General features: G+C 38.4%; 1 protein-coding gene across 8 annotated transcripts in view; it reads right to left on the bottom strand.

Moving 5' to 3' along the window:
* The window catches only part of znf536 (zinc finger protein 536), a 165,290-nt gene extending 153,057 nt beyond the window's left edge, over positions 1-12,233 (bottom strand). For 6 of the 8 annotated variants that reach the window (XM_035396761.1, XM_035396758.1, XM_035396762.1 and 3 more), the window contains exon 1: positions 11,660-12,063. The gene's annotated coding sequence lies outside the window, so the exon portion shown is untranslated. The other 2 variants (XM_035396757.1, XM_035396755.1) reach the window with 2 other exon arrangements.
* Positions 12,234-25,845: the final 13,612 nt, after the last annotated feature.

Raw genomic sequence — 25,845 nt, forward strand, 5'->3', positions numbered from 1 at the left:
ACGAGCCGTCCCCCTATCAAATAATGTCCACAGCAGGAAAGAGACCCCCAGAGGATGTATTCCAAGGGCCTGAGCTATAATGGGGCCACACACCAAAAGAGCAACCGTCAAAGTCCCACTAAGAAACCAAGCAAACACACATGAGCAACATGTACAGGCCCCCCTTTTGCCCCCAAACTGGGCACATGTTTATTATTATTATTATTATTATTATTATTATTATTATTATTATTATTATTAGTATTAGTATTATTATTATTATTATTATTATTATTATTAATAATAATAATAATAATAATAATAATAATAATCCATCCATTATCTATTCCTGCTTACCCTGGTCAGGGTCACGGGGGTGCTGGAGCCTATTCCAGCATGCAATGGGTGAGAGGCTGGAAATAATAATAATAATAATAATAATAATATTAATAATAATAATAATAATAATAATAATAATAATATTAATAATAACCACAATAACAACAACAACAACATCTAGGATCTACCAAAACATTCCTCATTGTTCTATTTTGTTTACCTGGAAAAAAAAAATTCTACATCAGTACTTTCACATAAACATAAAAAAGTACTTTTTGTCTTTTACCCACATAATACTTTTTTACAATTTATTTTTTCAGCAGATGCCCCCATTTATATTTTATCGTTTATTTTCTTAGCTGATGCCCTTGTCTAAGTTCAATAAATCTCAAAACTGTGCATATTATCCAAGGGCATTATATTGCTACCCTTCACTGCAGCTTCTTATGAGCTAATGCTATTTGGATGAAACACTTTGCTTGAGGGAACAACAGCCCACCTGGGATTCAAACTTTAAACCTTCCGGCTACCTGTCCGGCCCCATTCTGCTACTCTTCATAGCTCCCTATTAGAGACCGAGAGGACATAAGTCCCCTGAAGTAACAGCCACTCCAGCACAAAGAGTGAAGTACAGGTTTTCCAACAGGTAGAATTTAGATTCTACTAGTAATCTGTAGGACTGCTTCCCTACAATCATTGTGAATGCTAAAGTTGTGTTTTAGCATATATAGGATTCAATATTTAGGGGCTTGCTGATAACTGTCAAACAACAGAGGGCTTCTTCCTTTCTTTAGACTGTTTTTTCCTATGCTATGTCATTTTGACAAATAATGAGAGAGATTTTAATTGCAGAAGTCAGAATTAAATTGTTCCCATTCATTTGACAGAGAATAGGTTTATTTTGGCACCAGAAAATAGGCTGAAGAGTTGCACAGGCTGTATTTGGAATCCCTGTTGAAAGGGCAGGGATTCCAAAAGGCAGGACATTAGAAAAAAATTGTGCATGAAAGCATTCTTCAAATTTTATGTTGTCAGGCTAAGACAAATAATGGGATCTAACAGATAGTTGGAAGAATGAGATGGAGGTCTGGGCTCCACTGCATGTTCTGCACTAACTGTACTTCAGTGAGGTTACCAGAAGGTAGTCTGCAATAACCAGACCATCAGTGATGTTCTGGGTACACGGTTTGGACTAGCATGGTCTTACATAACCATAAATAAGGACATATCCTGGTGACTCAATGGCACAAGTAATACTGAAAGCAAAATATTATCTTCCTCCATATTGACTTTGGAGTTTGAAAGGTGTAACGTCAAAGCCATCGGGCAGAAGAGTGCCAGGTCAATGAGCACACTGCATGTAGAGATGTCTGATTTCACCTTGTATTAGGACAAGGATATCACACTTGAGACTCTTTTTTCCCCACTCGCTCTTACTTGGTGCCTTATTAAACAACACTAATAAATGAACGATGAAGTAATGCAGAATTATGAGATGTACTCCAGTTCATATATCTACTTCTCAACTCAACAAAAACGGGGTGTATCAATGCTGAGAAGATGTAGAAAATAGGTATATTGCAATTTCATTGTTTGAGCGCACAGATTTTTTTGTTGTTTTGTTTGTTTCACCACATGAAATCCAAACAAGCAAGTAGGAGGCTGTTGAAAGAATTTGCTGTATGTATTTAAGTGCATGAATCTACATCATGTACTTTGTTATGTTTCTTTGATGGTATTTATTTATTATAAAGAATATATATATATATATATATAGTAACTCTGACCAAATGTGAGATAGCAGACCAGGTATGGATGGAGTATGGGATTTTCTGCCCACATGGGTTTCACTGATCTAAGCAGACAATCAGAACGTTTGAAAGGACGAGGCTAAACAAGCAATAACCTACTGTCCCTCTTCCTAGCAATTACTGGTACGAGAGACGCGTGACAAACGCAAACGTTGGAGACGATCAAGACAAAGAGAAAGAAAAGATTTGAGAATATCATAAGAAATAGGAGAGCTCTAAGAGGAAGAAAAGACATGCACTGTATGAGCACATCTTACGGCTTAAAAGGTGTGTAAAGGAAGCTGGGTGTCTGGGGACTCCTCTGAAAAGGCCCTTTTAAAATTCAGCTCCATAATAATGCAGATAAATAAAGACAAATTCCCCAAAGTAAATACTATTTAGTTCAAACCTTGAGTTGTGGTTAAAGGTATTTCACACATAACTGACAAATATCCCTGTGCAGCTTGGGTTCTCCTGTTCTAGACACCTGTGCATGTAATCTACTGGGGAAAGGAAGAAGGAAGGGCGGGAGGGAGGTGGCTCATAAGAGAAATGCCAGATAATAAAAATAAACTTTTGATTTACAGTAGTCCTTAGCATATATTTTTATAATCATTTATTCTATTGAAATATTCTAATGAATAAAAAGAAACCGCAACAATAACAGAGGGGTAACCAGTTATAAATAATGAGTTAAGTGCCTTTTTACAGAAATAATGAATTAAGCTTCTTTTTGTGAGAGTTTTCTTATTCTCCCAGGTACACTGCTGACCTTCGATCCTTACCTTTGCGTGTGAACTTCACGCAGTCAAAGTTAACTGTACACCAGTCTGTAGGCAGGTAAATTACAGGCTTTAGCAGCCATGTAAGTAAATACAGTTTTTCATCCGCATATGTACACTATGGCGGCAAATGTTTTTATTTTTTGTGTGTGTGTGTGTGTGTGTGTGTGTGTGTGTGTGTGTGTTTTTTGTGAACTCTTCTCTTCGGAGTATGCAATGACGCTTTGGAACATGAGTATTAATATACCAAAGAACCCCTTTCCCCATGTCTTCTTTTTCAGATCTAGTGTAAAAATATGAAAATATATATATATATATTTTTTTTTAAATGCAAAAAAAAGTTCTAATTCAGTTCTCTGGATATTGGGGAAGATGTGTATGTGCCAGACAAATAACAAGCAAAGGCTCATTTTTAGAAGATTGTTAAATGATCTGTACTTTCAAATGGCATTCTTGTGCCGTCAACGCAGCTGGTAAGACTAAGTTTTACCTTCAAAGGGGGATTTTTGTTCAAATCTTTTAAATGCTGACTTAGTGTTAGTTTCCTGCAGTCTTGGAAGAATCATTTCTTTCACCATAGCATTCCATCTATGTATTCAAACAAAGCATTGCTAGACCCATTTTTTTAAAGGACGAAGTTAAGTTGTATATTAAAGTTGATTTCTATTTCTATTTTCAAGGGATAAATAACAGAGAAAATTCCTCTATGCTTGCAGGCTTTAATATCTTAGTATTTCACATGAAAAATTGTCAAATTGCTCGATTCGTGGGCACAATTGCTTTTATGCAGTTATGTTTACTGAACTAGCTAACTGGCTAACTTTATATTTTTTTACGTGACGATCATACTGCAAATGTATATAGAAGCAAATACAACTCTTTGTTCAAGTAAATTAAAAGATGACCCCAAAATGAATTACCACTCATCAACTAAACCTGTTAATCCACAAGAATGCTTTGAAATAATCAATACAATGGCCCAGCCATAAATAAAGTACAAATAAAAATGAAAGATGCAAAAAAAAAAAAAAGAATAAATAAATACGTGCGGATGCCACTTAATCACACGTCTCTCGTCGTGCTTCCAAACGGTGAGGAACGTGGGGCGGCGTAATACAGCGGTGGAGTCGAGCGGTCTGTCCCAATGTGTCCCACCTGCCTTCATCGGCAGGGACACGCAGATCCCCAACAGCTTATTCAGAGCAGACCACAGATACAATTAAGTGCATCATCTCTCTCTCTCTCTCTCTCTCTCTCTCTCTCTCTCTCTTTTTTTTTTTTTTACACTATCAAGCTCCCTCTCTGGTTAGGAGACGGTAATTCACGGGGCCTGATCTGTCTCCGAGCAGAAAGACGCCAATGCTATCATTATCAGCCAAATCAACCAGCCGTTAAATGGTGGAATCAGGAGACATTTGCTCTCTCTCCACTATCGCAGTGACATCATTACTGAAAGAATCAACAGCAGGAGCTGCCAGTCCGCAGGGGGCAGAAAAACAATACAGCAGCTATAGCCCAGGCATCTCATAATGGCATTAAATAGGGGGCATCCGAAATAACGCAGGCCTACAGTACCTGGAATAAGCAGGCCGCTCTCAGCACCTTCCAGAAAACCACGCTAAAACTTTCCCCCAGTACACAAACCCTCAGGAAAAGACGCTTTGCAATTATGGATCAATGGCAGCTCTATGCCAGTGCTTGATGTATTTTTTCTGCCACTCTAACATTACAGTTAATACCCACCTTCAAAATGCTTTGACACATGATCCACACTTAAATATCTGGAGTAATGTCACAGAGGTGTTTTTGGATACCCCTCGTATCCTCTCTTGATGAAAAATAATCACCATTTTGTTAATATCCATTTTTAACCTCTGAGCCTGATTAACACTCAGTCCCTGGTAACAAAGCTCTCGTGCTATGGCGATCCTGAACGCCTCCATGGATGCAATGTAATTTTCAAAAAAAAAAAAAAAAATCCTCCCCCCCTTTCCCTTTTAAATCACTGCTCCTTCAAACACAGCCAAACTGCAGGACAAATAACATTTCATTTACTATGACACTCACATTTAATTGAAAAAGGCACTATCAGCTTTTTAACCTTCACCTGCTGAAAACAGGGAAAAAGCAAGCACGGTTTAATTAACCAATAAAACAAAACATCCCCCATGCTCTAAACAAGCCTGGGAATGAAAGCAGGAGAGGACTGAACTCTTGATATGTTCCCGGTTTAATACACACACACACACACACACACAAATACTCAAATAAAAGCATGTTGGCTTAAACAAATCACAAAGTCAGCAATCGTATACCTAAAATCCAACCTGTAAAGATTAGAAATTGTCAAAATATTTGTGACGGAGGAATTCCAGCAGTTGAGCGCACTGTTATTCTACAAAAGACCCATCTTCCTTGTGTAACAAGTATATGAAATGAGTGTAGACAGAAAACCTAAAATCCCCCAGGCTAAAAAAATCCTGCTATTGTAGTAATAACCCGTGAGGCCGGGCTGGGAATGTGCTGCTTTCACAGGCACTTCTCATCCTATTTGTAGCTGTGCCATTGATGTACTGTGTGCAGGTCACTTACTTTGCAATAAGTTAAAACCCTTTTAAAAGCCAGCAGAACTTCTGGACCAAATACTCGGGTTTGCCTGTAATGTTTTTTCCCCCCTCTTTTCTTTCTTTCCTCTTTTTGTTCCACAAGGCAAGTTTCATTAAAGATCCAATTATGCAAATGAGGTCCAGGAGAGGCAGTTGAATATGCAGTATAATAGTGTACTGTAATAGTTCAATACAATATACTGCACCGGGCAGATTTACGAGGCAACATAACTGCTACGCCTCCATCCTTTCGAGAAAACCTCTTGATCATAATTAAAGGTACAGTGTCCTAATTTCCAACAGCCATCTTGCTGGGGCCTCTAACTAGTGAACCAATCCATGCTAATGGCAAAGGGTTGGTTGCCACCCAAAACAAGTTCTTGCAGCCCAGACACAAAAGGCATTAAACCCCACAGCTGACTGGGGATATTTAAGAACACTGACAAATGCCACTACCAGCCCCTGCTCTGATTAAATTTTCTGCAGCACTGCAGATATTTACCACTATTTTCAAAGAGTCTAGAGAACGTGCAAGAATACAATGTGCATGCTTCAAACTCGATGAGTGATGGGTGGTTGCCTATTTGCGTAAATCTCTTGTCTGAAACTGACATGGTTGTAATTTTGTGCTCCTCAAAAGATCAAAGCAAGTTATCTAGACACAATGCATTGCATATTTAAATCCAAATTGGCCACTTTAACAAAGACAAAAAAAATGTCGTATGCAGACTAAAGGCATTTTATTACTGTGAGACTACTTGTTTCAAAGGACAAATAAAGAAAAAAAAAATATTAGAATGGGTGAGAGAAATCCATCTTTGTAAAATACCATCAATCAAAGGAAAATTGCGTCCTGGAGTTACAAAATCACTCATGTAGAAAAATGGCAAGGCCAGGCTGCTCAGTGCTCATCTTTCTCAAGGCTGTGCAAACGGTTCCAACTTAACACATTCAATTATTGAATATAAACATCAACCTGAATCTCCAGGTTTGAGATCCATATTGATCCTGCTGTAAACTCCGGGGGGGGGGGGGGGGGGGCAGAGAAACAGAAAGAAAGAGAGAGAGAGAGAGAGAGAGAGAGAGAGAGAGAGAGAGACATACACTGAGACAGAAAGACAGAGAGTCAGAGAGAGAGACAGAGAGAAAGAGACAGAGAGACAGAGATTTCTGTTCCCTGAACTCCCTCTTTGGATGGGAATTAAGGAAAAACTGCAAGGGCACAAAACATCTGTTCATTTCTGTTATCCTCTTCTACAAGTCTGTTGTAGGGAAGTGTCTAATACACACCTTGTTCTTCACAGCTTTTAAAGGGGTAAATAGATTAGCAGGACTCCTTTTCTTGAAAATCTAAACTTGGAAACCTACACTGGTTGCCCACAAGAACGAACTAGTGAGGCATTGAGCATCTTGACATAGTTAGGTGGACTCCTATTTTGGACGTTTTTTTTTTTTTTTTTAAACACTATCCTTAAGCTTAGTCACCACCAATTCACTGTTCACTTCCTCCTTAATTTCTGCCCTAGCATTATGCATTTATACAAAATGGCATCAGATTTATAGTTTCTTAAAATAAAAGTATCCGCCAGAGAATAAGGCCCAGTAATTACCTTTATTACAATTAAAAATGATATCGCACCACGTTTATGTCACAGACACACACATTTTTTTACAACATACACACACACACACACACACACACATTGCTATCCTAAAAAGTGCAATGAGTCAGACTGTTTTTGTGAATGCGAGACAAAAAGAGAAGAAATTGCAGAGCGGTATTTATCAGATTTAAGGACAATGCACTGTAAATTTTAAAAAAACCATCATACAAACATTTAACTCACAGTGAGGATATTAATGAAAATAAATGTACCTTATTGCAGATATTTCTTCCCTGGAAATTAATTTTATAAAAACATCAAACAAGAAATTGAAAATGAATTCCTGCTTTACATTTCCTTCTACCTTGTGTTAAACTCTTAAATGAACTTGGATTAAAGGCAGTTCGAAGCAGAGGATTGCGCAAACATGGATACAAATGTTTAAAGTGCTACTTTAAACAGTATGCGGTCAAAGTAAATGTTCCCAAAAAATGCTTAAATGATCCTAATGTCATTTTCTCAGACAGAGAATGAACCAACACCACCACTCAGACCATTAAAGCGCCCCACCCATCAGTATGGGACCTCACTCTATATACATTATAACTTTTTAAAATAGGGAAATAGTTCCTAAGTAACCACTTGGTGCACCTCAAATGAAACCTCTAATGCAAGAAGATCAAAACATTCTGAAATTATTTTAAACACCTGCATCCTCAATCTTTGAGGAACATAGTGTCGTCATAATTCCTGCATTTCAACTCACTTGATTCCTGCAGCCCATTACTAAATGAAGAATCTGTGTGGTATTATTTTCCTCCACAATTCCACTCATTATCTGCGCAGCCATAATGCTAAAATAAAGTTGTGAGTGCTTGTCCTGAGAGGCGTTCTGTCCTGTCTTGCGTGGCACCACGGCTAACCTTTCCCATGAAGGTCGCCGTAGCTTCCTAGCTTCCATCTCACATACAAACAGGCACGCCATATTTTGGATGCCCCATGCCTAAGAGACACCGAGGGTGAGGAGGGACACCCCTTGGTCACAGGGGTAAAAGCCTTAGCCCTTTGAGCCAGGGGGGGGGCTCAACTACACATATCAATTAATACCTAATCGCCAGCGTTCCCTGCCATACTGTCCCACAGAGCCCCAGCTAGGCCTCTGCATCTGGAAGACAATTTCAACCAATTAAAGGCTGGAGAATCAGTAAAGTGTGGAATGGCTGTTTGATGGAGGCTGCACACTGGCTCCACTTGACTGGGTGCAGATTGACAGCACTGAGAAAAAGCGTAGATGCAACACATAGCCTCCTTTCGTCTTGTCAGAGACACACACTTCCCTCACTGCTCAGTGGCTGGCACCCCAGTTTCAGCAGCCGATGAGCACGGCAGATAAACACTAGATTTTCAGATTCACTGCTAAACTGTTCGATGTGTAGGCCATAAACCAGACTAAATAATTCCAGTTTCACATTACAGCCAGGTTCTGCAAGGGAATGAATGTTTTGGGGTATTTAGACAGGTGCACTTTTTGAGTTGCAAAAATAATTAAGGTCAGAACATCGGAGAAAAAAAACTTATCTTGCTTAAAAAACACGCCTGGTCATGTCCAACGGCAAACAGATTTGTTACAAAAATTGACTGGCATTGCAATTAAAGCAACAATCACACAATGACATTAATAATTTGAATAATCTTAGTTTGGTATGCAAAATTACACAATGTAACAACAATGTTAACATTCCTTTTCTTTTATAACTGATATTCAAAAATAATTTAAATTGCAATAAATATAATGACACAGATGAAATGATTATATTTTTATTGCATTTTTTATTTTTGTTTTTATGGAATCATATTTTCTTTAACTTCAAGCACAGCAACTACTGGCCATATCATTTGATTTGAAATAAAACTACATAATATATACATTTGCAATCACACACTGCACTATATTCTGTATCATCAATCTTCCCATTATCTTTTAGATAGATGCATATTCAGTCAGTTCTGTGGCCTCTTCAAAATCAAGTGCACACCATATTTTCATTCTACAAAATATGATGCATTTAAGTTGATTAAGAACATGCAATTGTTTGTGTGCAGTGCTCAGAACATAAAGGGTCAAGGGTGCCATTTTTAGCTTTTCAAACTCAAGTGACTCTTTTCCATCGCAATTCCAACTCAAATAAGAAATGAGGGGAGCTGACAAAAATGTCTACGCCCAGACACTATTGCAGACATAATATCCGCCTAACAAATACCGTTAAACAATGACTACCATTTGCATACATCTGCACGCTCACTATTCGTAATTTTCCTTTCACAGAGAATATAAGAAAAAAACAGTTTTCTAATTTCAACTTCGCGGAAGATGCAAAAAGATTTTTTTTAAAAATATATATATATATAGGCCAATGTGTGCATTGTTTAATATTTCAAACAGTGATATTCTCTTGCAACCACTGGGTCCTTCTGAGGTAGGCTACTATTAAGTCACCTCGCACATCAAGAAGAGGTTATTCTTGGTAAGGATGTGTCCCTAAAACTAACTCAAGGTGAGAATGCGCTGTAGGACGAGACACCTGCATATCACACAGGAGTTTAGAATGGCGGCAGTTTAACGATGTCACTTGTGTATATTTTCTGATCACTGCAACAGATTTGAGCAAGTAAATCTAGTTTTTTAAAATCGTATTTAGCGTTTAACAAAATCTTAAGATTGACGTCTATCCGACATAAGACTTTTTCTGACAATGTTCCATCGTTGAACAAACTTGCTGATAACAGAGGCTAGAACATTAGAAGCTGGGCTCGTATTTTAGACTATTTGTATTTTGCAATCAAGTCGAATGAAGTTGCCCTCATGATTCCTTTTGCAATAGCGTTATTATCGGGCTACTAGTAGGCTATGTGGTTCGTTTTAAAACCTCAAACTCACCCTTAGTTCTGTTGAACATATCATTTCACATTCAATGAATACCGCAAGCTTTGAAAACGCTTGCCGTTTCTAACCGTATCCCTGTAACTTTACACAGACAAAATGCATTATTTCCCCAAGGACTACATTTGCAACTGTCGTTAAATCTGCCCTCTCTGTAGCAATATGCTTGTTGTTTCCTGATAAAAGGTTTTAAAGCCTGATATGACATTTACTTCTTAGCTGTTGAATGCCATCATAACGTTCCTGAAAGCATAATGCGGGTCTTCTGTTCATACGAGGTCGATCACAGCACAAAATGGCAGGTCTCTCAGGCACTTCCATCTCACAAGTTTTGACACTTGGCATGCACCAGATAACTTTGATCCTAATTCTTCAGCAATCCGTATTCAGGTTAGTTGAAATCCTGAACAGAACCCCTTGGGGTGTAGCGGGAAAGTTTGCAAAGAAGATTCTAAAGAGGAAAGTTTTATCCCCCGGTTAAGCAGCGGCAGCTATCTGATATCACATCACACTTAAACTGGGAATGTTCCCTTTCATTTCAGTCTTTAGCGGTGTTAATGAAATATTTAACTCTGCAAGAAGTAAAGGTTGTAAAATGACACGGAAAATATAATCGAAGATTTCTTGGGAGTAAGTTCTACAGCGCCGTTCAATGGCTTCCCGGATGCTTTCATTATGTTGGTGCTTTCTCCCCTGACAGCCCCGCATGCAAACGTCACTGCTGTGGATATTAAATTGTACTGTATTCTTTAAATTACAAAAATAATATATATATATATATATATATATTTAAATCAGGCCCCTCTGTGATTTCATGAGATAAACAAAAAAGTCAAAACTGACTTTAAAAAGCACAACGTCTCCCTTTAAACCCTCTCGAATTACTGAAACTACAGCTTTAGCACTTCTTACCTTAAAATTTAAGCAATGCGTTGAAGAAACTCCTGCATGTAAACGCTGCGTTTTGAAAGAGTGTGTTCATTGAATAATGAAGCATGTCCATAAGATTGACTTGGTCATTTTCTTGCGCTGAAGGGGGAAAAGTGCGGCTCGGACCTGTTACGATTGTCCTCTCCACAATCCCACTCTATAGAGCTGTTCCGCACGCATCCCGAGTAGAGAGCGTTTTATTTTATTCGGTTTCTTTTCGGGATAAATGTGTTCATTGATACTGATCACCCAGCATCACAAGACATTTCCATCTTTCAGCTTGGACTCCCCCTATCTGGTAGGTGAAATGCATTGTACCGTTAAAAAAGCACTCCATTGTCGTGCTCGGCGTAATTCGCAGCAACTAGATAGGTCTTGCGGCATTCGATTTTGATGAGCCAAAAGCTCAGCCCTTGATAAAATAACCTAGTACATAAAATAATCTCTAATCGCCCATTTCCCCTGCGTTGCAACTGAGAAAAATTACCACAGCGCTGTCTGTTCCTGACCTTGAGCTCCCGTAAACACTATTATTAAAATCTGTCTATTCTCTAAGAACCCACTCACATTGTCAGTCTTGTTATTCTGAGACGCCGCGTATAATTGGCTTTGATACCTGCCGTCTCAAAAAATACTAATCATCCCTGTCTGAGAAAAGATATATTATAGTTACAATACGATTGCTTACCTTTTCGAATAACTATTTCAAGTCTGTTTTCTTCCAAAAAACTCCAGGATAAATCTGTGTAGACAGCGCGCGCGTCCCAAGCATCAGTCACTGCTCTAGCGCTTAAGAGAAGTAATCAGCGATAAAATGACGTTGATCTGCACTGTAACCTTGTGGCGTATTTAATGTAAATAAGCCAGTTATGTTGCCAGTCGTATGCACACAAACGCGAAGGGTCCAGTGATGAGCTTTTTGCGTTCCCCGACGAAAAAGCTTTATTCTAACACCATGCTATATTGAAACAATAGGGAAAAGGCGAATCTGCTTACAAACGTGATTTTAATTAATATCGTAGCGGGCTATTAAAATGAACATGCTACACTTAAAGACGAGAAAATATGTAATGGGAGTCGCGCTCGCTTGTAGGTTCTTACCAACGTGGAAATAAAGAAGGTGTTTTGATGGGAAGTTCGATGTGGTCGTCAAACTTTTTTCTTTTTTTCCCCCTGAACTTCAGAAGCGTTTTGTTCGGAAAGCAATGTGCAGGTCGACCGTACACGCAACAAAATGTTCGGATGTGGATGGTTTGATAGGTTATGTTTCTATAGAAAAAAAGAAGCTGAATAATGCAATTATAAATTCAGTGTCCCAGAGTTGACAAAAGCTAGTGCTTCAATAGAGTCTTTGTTGTGGGATTATATAATGATTAGTGTAATTATGGGAAAAGGCTTGGTTATAATAAAAAAAAGTATCAAAATACGCCGACCGGCAGGTTGTTTTAAAGAATATAGGCTACTCGCATGTGACATTTGGACGGCGAAAAGAAGCAAGGAACATTTGAAAGGTTGACAAAGAAGAAAGTAGTGATGCGCATGATTAGAGCCAATGCAGACGGATTGATTATTCAAAATGTCGAGCCATGGGGACACTTTACACATTGATTCAGGTAAAACTAGATTCTCAATACATCAGGACTGAAATTAGTTCCCTGGGGGTTCGCTGACAACCGCGGGTTTACATATAATACATGCAGTAAAACTCATTCTCCTCATGCGCCAGGGACAGTTTGCCACCGTAACTTACCTCAAGCAAAATATACACTACACTACTTTTCCTTTTTATACTAGTATATTATCCCATTTTTCTCTCGTTACATAAAAAAGACTCAGCTCTTGCATTTTTAATTTAATTCCATCTTATAAAAAGACCACCTAACAGAGAGGCCAATTAGGGGTGATTATTTTATTACTTAAACTTGTGCAATATGTCTTGCAACTCTGTCCGCAAGAATATGAAGATTAATTAAAATCCCAGAAGAGGAGACCCAAGTGTCGTTTATTTTCTTTCCAGAAAGGACATACTTTAAAAAGGAAAAAGGAGTCCACCGGCGTTATTCACGATGAAATCAGATTCCCATGCCTCCCCTTAAACGTTTAGGAATTCAGCCTGCATTTTCCAGTTTGATGTGTATGAAATTCTTTTTTGAACAAATTCCAAAATAAAAGTTTGTCTCTAAAGAAATTAGCATAACCATCCCATCAATAATATCGCTATCTCTATGGGAATGATAACTAAAGCAGTAGGGGTGTCCCTTTTTTCAATTCTTCATGGATCAACTGCGCATTTTCAGTTTTCTTTTGAACTTGTTATAGCAAGTCAAGTGATTCTTTATCGGTGACAGGCTTGACAAAGAGACTGGGATGGGAAAGCAGGTCAAAAGGAAGTTGCCATATGGACTTAAACATGCAAATTTAAACAATATATTAGGGAGATATCCAATATGCAAGCAAACAGTGCTACAATGCTGGGTGACGTTTTTGCCTATGTAGAGAAGGAGCGAACACTTTGGCGTGAAAGTATAGTTACGAATATATGCATTTTGTTTGGGATTTCAAAAGAAACTGTTTTATATATTCTGATTCAAATGAAATGGAAATGATGAAATCTGAGAGTATAAATAACAAAGGCGAAGTATCATTTATAGAATGTCGCTTGTATTATTGGTCCAAATTTTAATTATACAATTTGAAACAATAGTTAGACTAATCACTCGTTCTGTATGTGAAGCAAACGGTTAACGAGGTCTTGTATCCTGTTATTGTCTTGGTTTTCTCAGGGAAATCATTCCATACAGAATAATAAAAATACAGTTCTCTGAAAACGCCTGTGCAGCTCATGCACGTGACTCTCTGAAGACCTTGGCTTATAGCAACAGGTGATCCCAAGATGAAGAACTTGAAAAACCTGACACGATTATGGTTAATAAGCGAACGTTCGCTGACATAATTTCCTTTCACTGCGCTAATTGCAGGTGGTTACAAATTAAATAGTGTCCTTAAAAAGTTAATATTAAAGTTTAATATATGTATATGTGTGTGTGTGTGTGTGTGTGTGTGTGTACAAGTTTCGCGTAGAAAACTGTGATCAACACAAAATAGGACAGACTAAGATTTATACAGTTTGTGTTTTACAACTGTTATCATTTCTATCCTGCTTTTTTTCTTAAATGGGCCCTAGGATATAGAATAAATATTCACATTGACCATAAGTTACTTATTTTTTTCATTTCAGATGCATACTGTATTTTAGGTTATTTTTTCAATTTCATTTGTAAGTTGTCCTGATCTCTGCATCTAATCCAAGTTAAAAACACAGCTAATCAATAATAATAATAATAAAAACACCAACAGGAACACAAAGGCAGCATTGAATGTGTCAGGATGCACTGATGATTAAAACTGAAGATGGTTCTGCTTTTGACCCAATACTGGAAGCAATCCAAGAAATCATGCTTCAAAACAGACACGCCACTGTTCACTTTCAAATGAATTAAGATGTTATTCCGTTAGGCCCTTTCTTGTGTACTTTCGGATATACGTAGCTAAGGAAGCACCAGCCAGGGCCATCGACAGAACGGCATGACTTACTTTTACCTCTCGCTTCTGTGAACAACAAACATAAAATGTTCTAAAAACCGTTCTGCAACATCCCAGAAATGCAAACACATTGCACCAGCATTACACCAATGCTGAGACAACTTTAGGGATAGAATGGACAAAATGTGAAGTGACAGGCTGTGCACAGTTTATATGTGATTTGAAGGGGAATCCATCTGTTTTTATATCAGGTTCCCAAAGGGCTCATAAGGGCTAATCATTTCCAGTCCTTCTGCCAAAAAATAAAAAGAGCTAATATAATTGTGAATGAGATTTAAAAACATTGTTGTCTAAGCTGGCAAAAGTATATATAAAGAAAATCTCAAGGCTTTTTCTGTCAGGTCACTTCTATCAAACCATACTGGCCAAACTACAAGCACGCTAACTGATGATTATGCTCTATTTCTATATTTTCAAAAATTCACTTAACGCAAACTACTTGTACATGTTGTTTACTTTTGTACTTTGCTTGAATGTCTGACTTTTCACATATAACTATTTCAAGATTGAACAAGGACTTAAAAGTATGACTGAAATTTATATTTACAGATGAATTCTCAAGTTGTCAACATCTTATTAAAATGTGGACAGTTGGGGTGCTGTGTGTCCCATTTCATATGCTGTAGTTCAAAAAATGCCTTGGCATACAGGCAAAACTGGCCTCAAGCTCAATGAATGCTGAAAGCTGAGTATTTGATCTATTACTGATAACTGGATGGATGCTAATATAAATGATCTGAATCAAAACCTCAGCAGGAAAAATATCTAAATGAAAACATCTGACTTGAATTAATTGCTTACAATGTTTAGCACACGGTACATAATGACTACTGTATGCTTAAAATATCCCCAAATTGATGCTTCTATATCTTACTAAAAGAAGTTACTGTGAGTCTGACAATTCACCACGATGACAGCAACTTCACAAACAATGTTGAAGAAAGCTCTAATTGTCATGCAGGAACAATTAACAATTAGACGTTTAGTTTGTAATTGTGCTCTGCATTTGTGTTTGGTTTGGGAACACATATAAACACATGCATGCATACATACACACATGCATACAGGCACACACACACACACACACTCACATACATGCAATTACATTTCAAACAAATTTACTATGACCCAGTTAGCAAGTCAAACAAGAAGTCAAGGAACAAACTCTTAACATCCAAATGGGTTTACAGTCTCAAAATGTCCAGGCTATTCTAAGGACAGCCTGGACCACCACCAATGCCAGGCCTTGCCCAGTTCTTCATGCTCTTCCATGGCTCAACCAAAGTCCATATTTCTAGTGAACACACTTATTGTACTATTACCGATCAATTGGTTTCTAATCACAATAATGAGTTGGCTGCCGTTCATGACGGGGTGCTAACGGCCTCCATGGGAGCATTAACGAGGCTCCGTTATGCCGTGGGCCGTTAACTACCTACAGCCGCCAGTTAATGGCTCCAAATGGCCTCCTTGGTGGATATTAGGATGTAATTAGAACCTTCAGACCTCTGGTGCTTTCACCGGTGGACACACTCGTGTCTTTCTTTCTTTTCTTGTTTTTCATTTTTGTTGTTGTTGTGTACTGTGGTCAGGTGTCTGAAAAAACTCACAGCTGTCAGTCAGAGCCACTGTAGGCAGTTTGGAGAGCCTGCCCTGAAGATATGAAATCCAAGGTGTATGACTGAACTCTGGTCCCACCTATCCTGTCTTCCTGTCTTGTGTGGTAAAGTGCACGTAATGTGTGTTAAGTGTTAAGCACTGCCACACCATGGGTGTTGAGATACACTCGCATTTAACTGTGAGTCAGGGCATACGTTAAGGCATATGTAGACTGAGTATGGATATTTGATCATATCATGTCATCCCCATAAATCATAGTGTGTAAAATCATGACTAAAAAATCTAAACGGAAAGAAATGGTCATTGTTGTCGAGCATGTCACAGAAAAGGGAATACAGTGATGTGAAAAAGAAAGTAACCACTCTTTCAATTCTATGGTTTTACCTATTAGGACAAAAATAACCTTCATCTAGGCCTCACCAAGTCCTAACAGTAAATCTAACCTCATGTGAATCATACCACATAAATTCTGCTTCATTATTTACTCAACCAAAAGCCAACATGCAGAAGCCATGTGTGGAAAAAGTAAGAGCACTGCTTTCAAATCAATTAAGAAGGTAATTAGAACCAGGTGCCGCTAATCAAGTGCACATGATTAGCTGATCATCAGGAAGTCCTACCACCTGTATATAAAAGCAGAAACTTTGACAATGTGGTCTGGTCTCTGGAGCATTCATGTTTGTGTTAACACAGCATGCCAAGGACAACAGATCTCTGTGATGATCTCAGAGGAGCCATTGTTTTGGCATTGGAAGGGTTATAAACAATATGGGTCTAAATAATATGAAGTCCATTATTGCACAGTGAGAAAGATCATTCTCAAACAGAGAACATTCAAGAAAGCTGCCAGTCTACCCAGGAATGGGCATCCCAGCAAATTCACCCTACAACCAGACCGCATGTTTTGATAGATTACAAAGTGCCTTAAAGGATCTATTGGCCACTGTCAACACGATAAATGTTAGAAACTCCACCACTGGGAAAAGATTGAAAAAGTATGGCTTTCACAGGAAGGTAGCCTTCTTTCCAAAAAGAACATTGCAGCAAGGCCTTGGTTCATTGTAGAACACTGTCCTCTGGACAGACACGACCAAGGTGGAGATGTTTTGCCATTATGCACAAAGCCATGTTTGGCAAAAACCAAACACTGCTTTATCACCACAAGAGAAGCTCATGTCAACTGTCAAGCCTGGTGGTCGAGAGGTGATGGTGTGGCACTGTTTTGCAGCCACATGACCTGGATGCCTCATAATCACTGAATTTACCATAAATACCTCTATATACTGGAGCCTTACAGAGGAAAATGTGAGACCATCTGTCCAACAACTAAAGCTTAGCCAAAAGTGGATCATGCAACAGGACAATGAGCCTAAGCCCAAAAGCAGCTCTATGACTGAATCAGAGTTTTGGAATGGCCAAGTCAAAGTCCAGACCCCATCCCCATTAAGATGTTGTGGCAAGACCTTTAGAGAGCTGTCCATCAACAAATGCCCTCAAAAAGCATGAGCCGAAGAAGTTTTGTAAGAAGGAGTGGGCCAAGTTTCCTCCAGTGCAATGAAAAGACTGGAACTCATACAAAAAATGATTACTGTACTTCAATTTATTGCTGCTAAAGGGGATGGTACAAGCTCCTTAATCATGGGCTGCACTTTTTCACAGAAGGCTTCTGCATGTTGGCTTATTTTTGGCCGAATAAATGATGACAAACTAAAATCTGTTGTGTTATTAGTCACATGAGATTAATTAATCAACTAAAGTGGTAACCAACCTTGTTCCTGGAGATCTACTATCCTGTAGGTTCTCATTTCAACCGTAATTCGGCATGCCTGACTACTAATTAGCAGCTCAACAAAGATCTCTTGCTGTTGAATGAGATGTGCTTTGTTAGGATTAGAGTGAACATTCAGGAACAGGGTTGGTTACCACTGATCTTCTAGTTAAGGATTAGTTCTGCCCTAATATGTAGAACCATAAAATTGATGGGTGTATTTTCTTTTTCACACCACTGTATCTGAGGTTACTATTTGCAATTTCTGCCATTTTAAATTTATTGTAAAATTACCCTCAAACTAGACATACTCCCTTTCTCAACAGAGCAATCTACTGCACATTACTTTGATATACATGTCCATGTGAATAGAAAGGATTGTGGAGATATTGTGCTTGCTGTACTTTAGAAACAAGATGGAGGACATGCTGGCCTTTGCTCATGAACACGATCAAGCACAAAATGAGAAAGTAACTACTATAGCTGAAACATGGGGAAAAACTGAAGAAAGAGGGAAAAAATCAAGCTATGTGATGCAAGCAAAAATTCCTATGGGCCTTAAAGGCAAGGTGAAAGCCAGCCTTAAATATAATGTTCCATGGAAAAGTCAGTGATTGGCCTTAACATGTCGTGCTGAAGCTAACAGCACATGATTCTGATGGCAGGAACATAATCCTAATCTTTGTCTGTAACTGCCACAAGGGCTTGGAGACTAGGTCTTTCATAACCTCTCTATTTGCTTGGAGATTTGTTGCTTCCATACAATAACTGACATAAGAAGAACCAGAAGTTTTACAATGGCAAACTCCTGGGCTGATATTCGCATACAGAGCAGTAAATGTTAGAGGCTAATATGTGAATGTAAAAACTGCAGAGCAGAGCTACCACAAGATGCCAACAAATATACTGCTCTGAGGAAATGTCAGGGATTCTACAGACTTATCACCATTTCCTAAGCTCTGGGTGTCATGTTGTTAAAGTGGCCGCTTTGCATGGGTTTTGTATGTCATGGGTTTGAGTCATTGCTCATCCCCTCCAAATTATCATGTTTTCATTTGCTGTATGTCAAAAGAAAATATTTACTTGTTCTTTCATGTCAGGCTGAAGAATCTCTCACACAAATGCTTGCTTTTACCTCTATCAGTCTTGGATAAAAAAATATATTAAACAGAGATTTTGAAATGAGATTAAATGGCAGAGCAAGTTGTCCTTGCGGGCTTTACATGTCAACCGTACTGCAGGACAGATGCAAAGAGGATCATTTCCATTGCATCTTTTTACGCAGCCGAGTCAGTAACATTCTCAGAACATTTCTGTAACATTACAGCAGTATTTTCACTGCATGCGTCCCAACGTTAGCTGCAGTGGTGCTGAGCCTGACGTCATCTGTTAGAAAGACATGTTCACCACAATCAGGAGCAGGATTATTTTAAACCACGGTTCCCCCTATTCAATCCAATTATAACAGGGTTGATGTTTACGCCAAAAATAGCCGTTCTTTGGAAAGGGCAGCCTTATTTGGGGGAGTCCAGCAGAGTACCACTTGGCTACCATACTGTGAGTAGAGAAAATGAAGATCAAGTTTCCACAGCAAGGTTGAGAAGCAGCAAGCAGTAAGAGTAGAGGCATTGGAAATGGCAATTCCGACTCATAAATTTAAAAAAAAGAGAGGTGGGGGGACCACACCGGACATACTAAATTAAGAAAAGGGCACACCTATGAATATCCATTCTATGTAATGGCATTCCCAAGAAGAAAGATTTACAGATCACTTAATGTGCCAGAGTCTTCTGCATAAAAGTATATACAAAGGTTAATATTGCAATAATATCTTTCTGGAGGGCATTGTAATCATTAGCTCTCCAGAGGCATCAATTAGAAGCACTTTATAGCAGGTAATGACTGAAATTCCGGTACAAAATGACATTATTATTATTATCATCATCTATAATTTTAGTCTAGATATACAAGACAAAAATGAAACAGAAGTTCAACAGGAGGTAGTCTTAAGAAAAAAAGAAGTGACTTTCTTCATGTCAGACATCCGTCTTTGTTTTATGTGGTCAAACTGACGGACTAATGTTCTCCGACTGCTGTGATGTCAATTGGGCTTGCCATTGCCTTTGTGCTGCTGATTTATGTTTTATGATTAGGGTATTTCCAAAAGCAGATCTGTGTTTCCTCAAAACTGTGCCTTAATTTCTATTCACAATTTTACCTACAAAATTCCCAGAATCAGAATCTTCTGAATGCAAAGTCCATTGACACCAATCAACTTTGATGTTGAAGCAAGACTGAGCACTGACATAAAGAAAGCATCAAATATCAAAATCATTTCTGACTGCTGGTATTTGCATGCCAGACATGCACTTCCATTGCAATATCCACTCTTTATTCAGACGACTTGTTAGAAAATGTTCAGACATCCGGAAAGTTGTTGAGTGACCTTTGAGCCTCACTCCAAACATTTATAATGAGGATTTCTCTGTTACTGACCCTCTCATCAACATTATGAATAATTCAGAATTATACTCTTAGTTGTACAGGACACAAGGAAAAGCACACAGACCTCTGACTTTTGAGTTAGCCGTTTTATATTTAATAAGCACAGAGAATGCTTGGGGGCTCCTTTTCAGAATTACTTAATTGGATGCTTGTAACATCCATCATATCATTGTCATCCCCTTGACCTTTCATGTAGGTTATTCATAAAAAGAAGATCGGTTTGTTTTCTGTGGATCTGTGTGCCATACCATCCCCCCCCCCCCCCACCCCCCTACATTCCCCATTTCAAATGTGTTGCTCAAACATTGTAAAAACAAAAACCATTATAACTTCAAGTCACCAAAATCATTCACTCATATGGAACTTGATGGTGACTGCAATCTTTTTCCCTTGAGACTTGCAGTCACATAATTATTGCTATCCAGACAATTAGACATGGTAATGTTTCTGGAAGCCCCCGTGCCTCCACATCCCCCCCCCCCCCCCCCCCCCCCCCCCAGTGTGAGCTCACAGACTTCATGACATATCACTGGAAAGTGTCTCCTGTAATTGACAAAGTGTTGTGAGACTGAAAGCATGGAAACTGGGCTTGAGGGCTCAGCTGAGAGGGTAGATTGCTCTTAAAATTATGTATTTGTTTCCACAGCCACTCCGCTATTTCTAATGGGGCTTTCCCAGGAGAAGCGGAAAGGTAGTGGTAAAGAAAAGAGAGGAGGGGGAGGGTGCGAGGGGGGAGGGGTCCAACCAAACGATTTCCACGGTTTCCCCGAAGGGGCGAAACGGACGAGCAGTGGAGTTTAAATAAATTGTGGTGCTTATAAGATTTTTATTGTAATTGTGTGATGTGAGGAAGAAAAAGAGCTATAGGTTAATTTCCTCAACCCCAGCACCCTGGGGACACTCCTAAAGCCAAAGCGAGTTCCCTTGTTGGTTTAAGGCTCAGCTCAAGAAGTAATGAAAGTTCTGAGTTCGGGGAGAGAAAAAAAAGATAAAATACAGGTGAGTTTCATCCCGGGGGGGACCCAATTACTGCCTCTAACCTTAGCTCATCTGCTTAAACCATTTACCGTCTTCTCACTATCAAGGCCATTTGCAATATTCACATTTATACACCATTTGTACTTTAAAAATGATGCATCAGTCATTATTAATGGAACACAGGCAGCACATAATCTTTGCAGACTTGGACAAATGTATCCCATTGATATTTATGTATATTTTACAGTGATATAGCCATATAAGGCACATGGAGTGAGATATCAGCTTACCCGAGGCTGGAAGAAATTTAAGATAAAGGATATTTAATATCCAGTTCACATCATAAGACAAAGCTATATAAAAGTACTTGAGGTTTCATAGCAGGTAATTCCTGCGTCTTTGTCTAAACACACTTTCATGGACTTTAACTTTAATAATATAAATTGAGGGTCACAGATAAACGCACCTTAATGGCTTAAATCTGAAGATTACCAGTACATCCTGTCTGGATATTAATGCTTTGAGGAGGTTTTTTCCAAAGGTGTTATCTCAAAGAAAAAATCCTTTTTTTTTTTCTCTTCGCATTTTGTCACATTGTGTTAGAATCAAACTGGTTATATTCTGGGTGGCTATAATCACAGTCTGAAGCAAATATGCATGTACATTATTAGGAACAACATTACGCTGCTGGCTTGGGTTATAGGAAACATTACCAGCGCTTACTGTGTGTCTGAATGATAATGAGCATTCAAATAATAACCTATATCATTTAGACTGAAATATGAATTTAAAATACAGCCTGCCATTTATGAAGGCAATGTATTCTTGAGAACATTCAGGTCTCCCTGCATATCCATTTAAAAAGAAAATAAATATCCATAGCTTTTTTTCACGTGGTAGAGGTCTATTGTCCTCATAATGAGCTGGCTGATGCATTTTTTAACAATGCAATATATGTTGCTGGGTTGGATTTAGGTAAAATAATTTATGACAAGATATTTTTAAATTTACTTAAAATATCAATAAAAATAGTATTTTCTATTAAATGAGGTGTCACATAAAAAAAGCTTATGTAAAAATCTTACAACAGCACAGATAAACATGAAAGAGGAAAAACAAGGCATTTCAGCAAAACTATTCACCTTGGGCAAGTGTGACCCACTCTGAGGAGGAGACATCCTAAGTGTAGCCCACTGTGAGGAGGAGACAACATCATACTAAGCATTACTAAGCATACTTTGACCTACACTTCTCTCAAAGGTTTGCATCTTGTCAAGACTTTGCAACAAATGGGTCAATTTGGATTCCACATAATGGACCAAGGGTTTCCTAGCAATTTTCATGAGCACATGAGCATTTTTGGAGTAATGGTATTAGGCATAATGGCATGGTATTAGCCCCCCCCCCCCCCCCCCCCCCCCCCCTTCCCAATTCATATACAATGATAGCTCCACAATGATTGGGACAAAGCCATATTTTCTTTCTTTTTTTATTTAGCTTTCTACTCCATAATCTTTGTAATCAAACTATTCATATCTGGTTAAAGTGCACATTTGCAGTTTTTATTAAAGGGTATTTTAATAAAAGCATAGAATCAAGACTAGATACTGATAGCTCACGTCCCAAACGTTATGAGTCCCTGAACTGGGGGGACTATGTGTGGTTGTTTCTACATGGTGAAACCCAAATGTATAAAAAATATCCTGTTACAAAATCTGAGAATATGCACTTTAACTATTTGTGCATTATTTGATTGCAAATCTAAAATTGTGGAGTACACAGCCAAATCAAGAAGAAATATGTCATTGTCCCACATATTATGGAGCTCACTGTATATGCATGGATACAGCCAAACAAGAAACCAATAAAACATTTGTTTTGATCCATTGTCTCAGTTTGTGGGGGTATCTTTACCTTTCTAAAAGATGGAAAATATTTCTTCAGTAAAGGAATTAAAAGGTCTTCTCAGTATCCACTGCTAGTCAGCCAGACATGAGTAGGTTTCTTCCCACAGCACAAAGTACTGATGTCATCTGCACACAGTGGTTCTGGGAATCAGTCATCTATTGTATTTACATCATATGTTATTGCAAGGACAATCATGAAGTTGATCACCCTGTGTTTTTTTTTTTTGTTTGTTTTTTCTTCAAGGAAATTTAGGCATCATCAGATTAATTATAGCATAATAGAAAAAGAAGCTCTTGTGCTTTTAGAAGCACTTAAATATCTTAAAGTATACCTTGCCTCCACCTTAATCCGCATTATGGTCTACACAGACCACAACGCCCTTGTTTTTGTTCAACGGATGTCCAATTCAAACAATTGGCTCATGCGTTGGTCTTTAATTGTACAAGGTTTCAATTTGGAGATAATGCATAAGAAATGCACAAAACGATGTTGCTGACACGCTCAAACATTGTCATCCTTAAAAGGAAAACCCATGCCCTTGACTTTGTCTTAGGGTTGGGGCTGTTACGACCCGTCATAAGTTCGTGTTTACATTTATCTACGTCACTTCGTTCTTCCGGTTCGTCATAAGATTTATTGTTTCCGTCTCCGTTTAATCGACTAGAAAAAGCAGCTGTTTGCCACCAGTGGAAACTAGCTATTCAAATTTGTGCTTGGTGTGTTGTGCATAGTGATTGCTTCGTCTGACTTTGCATATTCAACCCTATTTTGTTTGATTCAGATTCCTGTCTAGCCTGTCTCTCGTTTGATCAAATCTGATTCTTGCCTTAGACCTTGTAGTTGGTTTGCCCCATGATTTTGTGTCTTTGACCATTCACTTGTTGTATTCTATTCCGATTCTCGCCTAGCCCCTCTGCTTTGTTTGCCGATTGGATTTTGTGTTTGACCATTCGCTTGTTCTTGACCTCAACTCTCGTTTTGCCCTCTGCTTGCCATATACTGACTCCAGTTAGCTAGTTTGTTCCCAGCTGGACTACAAATCCTTCCATTTGGACACTAATTTTGCTTCATTATTTTTCCTTTGTTATTTTTGAAGGAACTCTTGGTTCTAAGACTACAGACTAATTGTCCTGATGTTCAGTATTCAAAGCCGTCCCATGCCCAGTACCCTACAAATACTAGCCAGGTTTTAGGTAATGCTGGATAGGCAGATAGGGATTGGTGTTATTGTCGGTCTGCAGTACCATTTTCCTTATCCACACTCGACTCATTTCCCTTATCCTACTTCCTGTTACAGTCTGACCCTAGACCAGCTGATATCACCTTATGCCACTTGGACACACTTATTGCTAAAACTCGTCAGATATTTAGTTGGTATAAAAACCAATATTTATTTATTTCTTTTACAACTTACAATTCCAGTCTACATAACCAAAATGTACACTCTATCAAACAGTTGTTTCTCAGCCCACCATGCCAAAAGACCCCCTGTGTGACAGATTGAACTGATTCTAGTTCAGCCCAGGGGCTGCTATCCTGCTTTCATGACAATTTGTATGCCTAAGTGAATGACATTAATTTAAAATTAATATTAAGTAACGCTGTTCAGACTTGGTTTTATTTCTCCTTTGCCTGCCTGTATAAGTGCATCTACTATGGGCTACCACTAATACTGATAAGAATAATTAGCATTGTGCACACCTATTAACAAATAGGCATTGGAAAATATCTGCTTAAAAGCACAGAATTGCATGTATATCCTCCTTTAAATTGATAACTGAAAATGGTAACTCAATTTGTCTTGTATTATATTTTGCAGCATGACAACATATTGATATTGCATAAATTAAATAAAACCCTTGACTTGGTATTGCTGCAAACTGGTGTCCTTCCTTATGTATAATTGGAAAATGATGTGTTGTTATAAACGTTGAATGCTGTTGGGTAGCATTTTCAACTAAGAAGGGGATGATAGTAACCTGATCTGATAGAAAGCTTTGGACTGTGTATTTTGTCATTGGGTGTATCAATGTTTAAACATTTTTGAGTTGTATTTTGAACTGAAGAATTCTAACAGTTGCTCTAATAAAAATGTCTGTCAAATGATTCAATTATATAAAAAGTAATCCTAATTATAATCATGGCATTCCCATAAAACACTCCTTGGTACAACCAACTAGATGGCAAATAACATTGTAGCAACATTAAGCCATTTCCACAATGTCACATCATAGTTAGGAGAAGTTAGTGTAATTTAATGAAATCTCTGCTTGGTTTAATTTGCATCAGAAACCAGTAAAGCATATCCAGCACTGTTAATCAATCTACCCTGTAAACTCATCAACTACAAATCACCTCAGCAGGTGAGTGCCTTGACAAGTAATCCTCTAAGAGAATTGGTCAATAGATCCCATGGACCTCCAAGGTCTGGTGTAAAATCTGGACTGTGCCTGTGCCGACTGTGGCCGGCAGCCCCACAGCGCGATGCACAT

The sequence above is a fragment of the Anguilla anguilla genome, chromosome 16, assembly GCF_013347855.1.
Source record: "Anguilla anguilla isolate fAngAng1 chromosome 16, fAngAng1.pri, whole genome shotgun sequence".
NCBI lineage: Eukaryota > Metazoa > Chordata > Actinopteri > Anguilliformes > Anguillidae > Anguilla > Anguilla anguilla.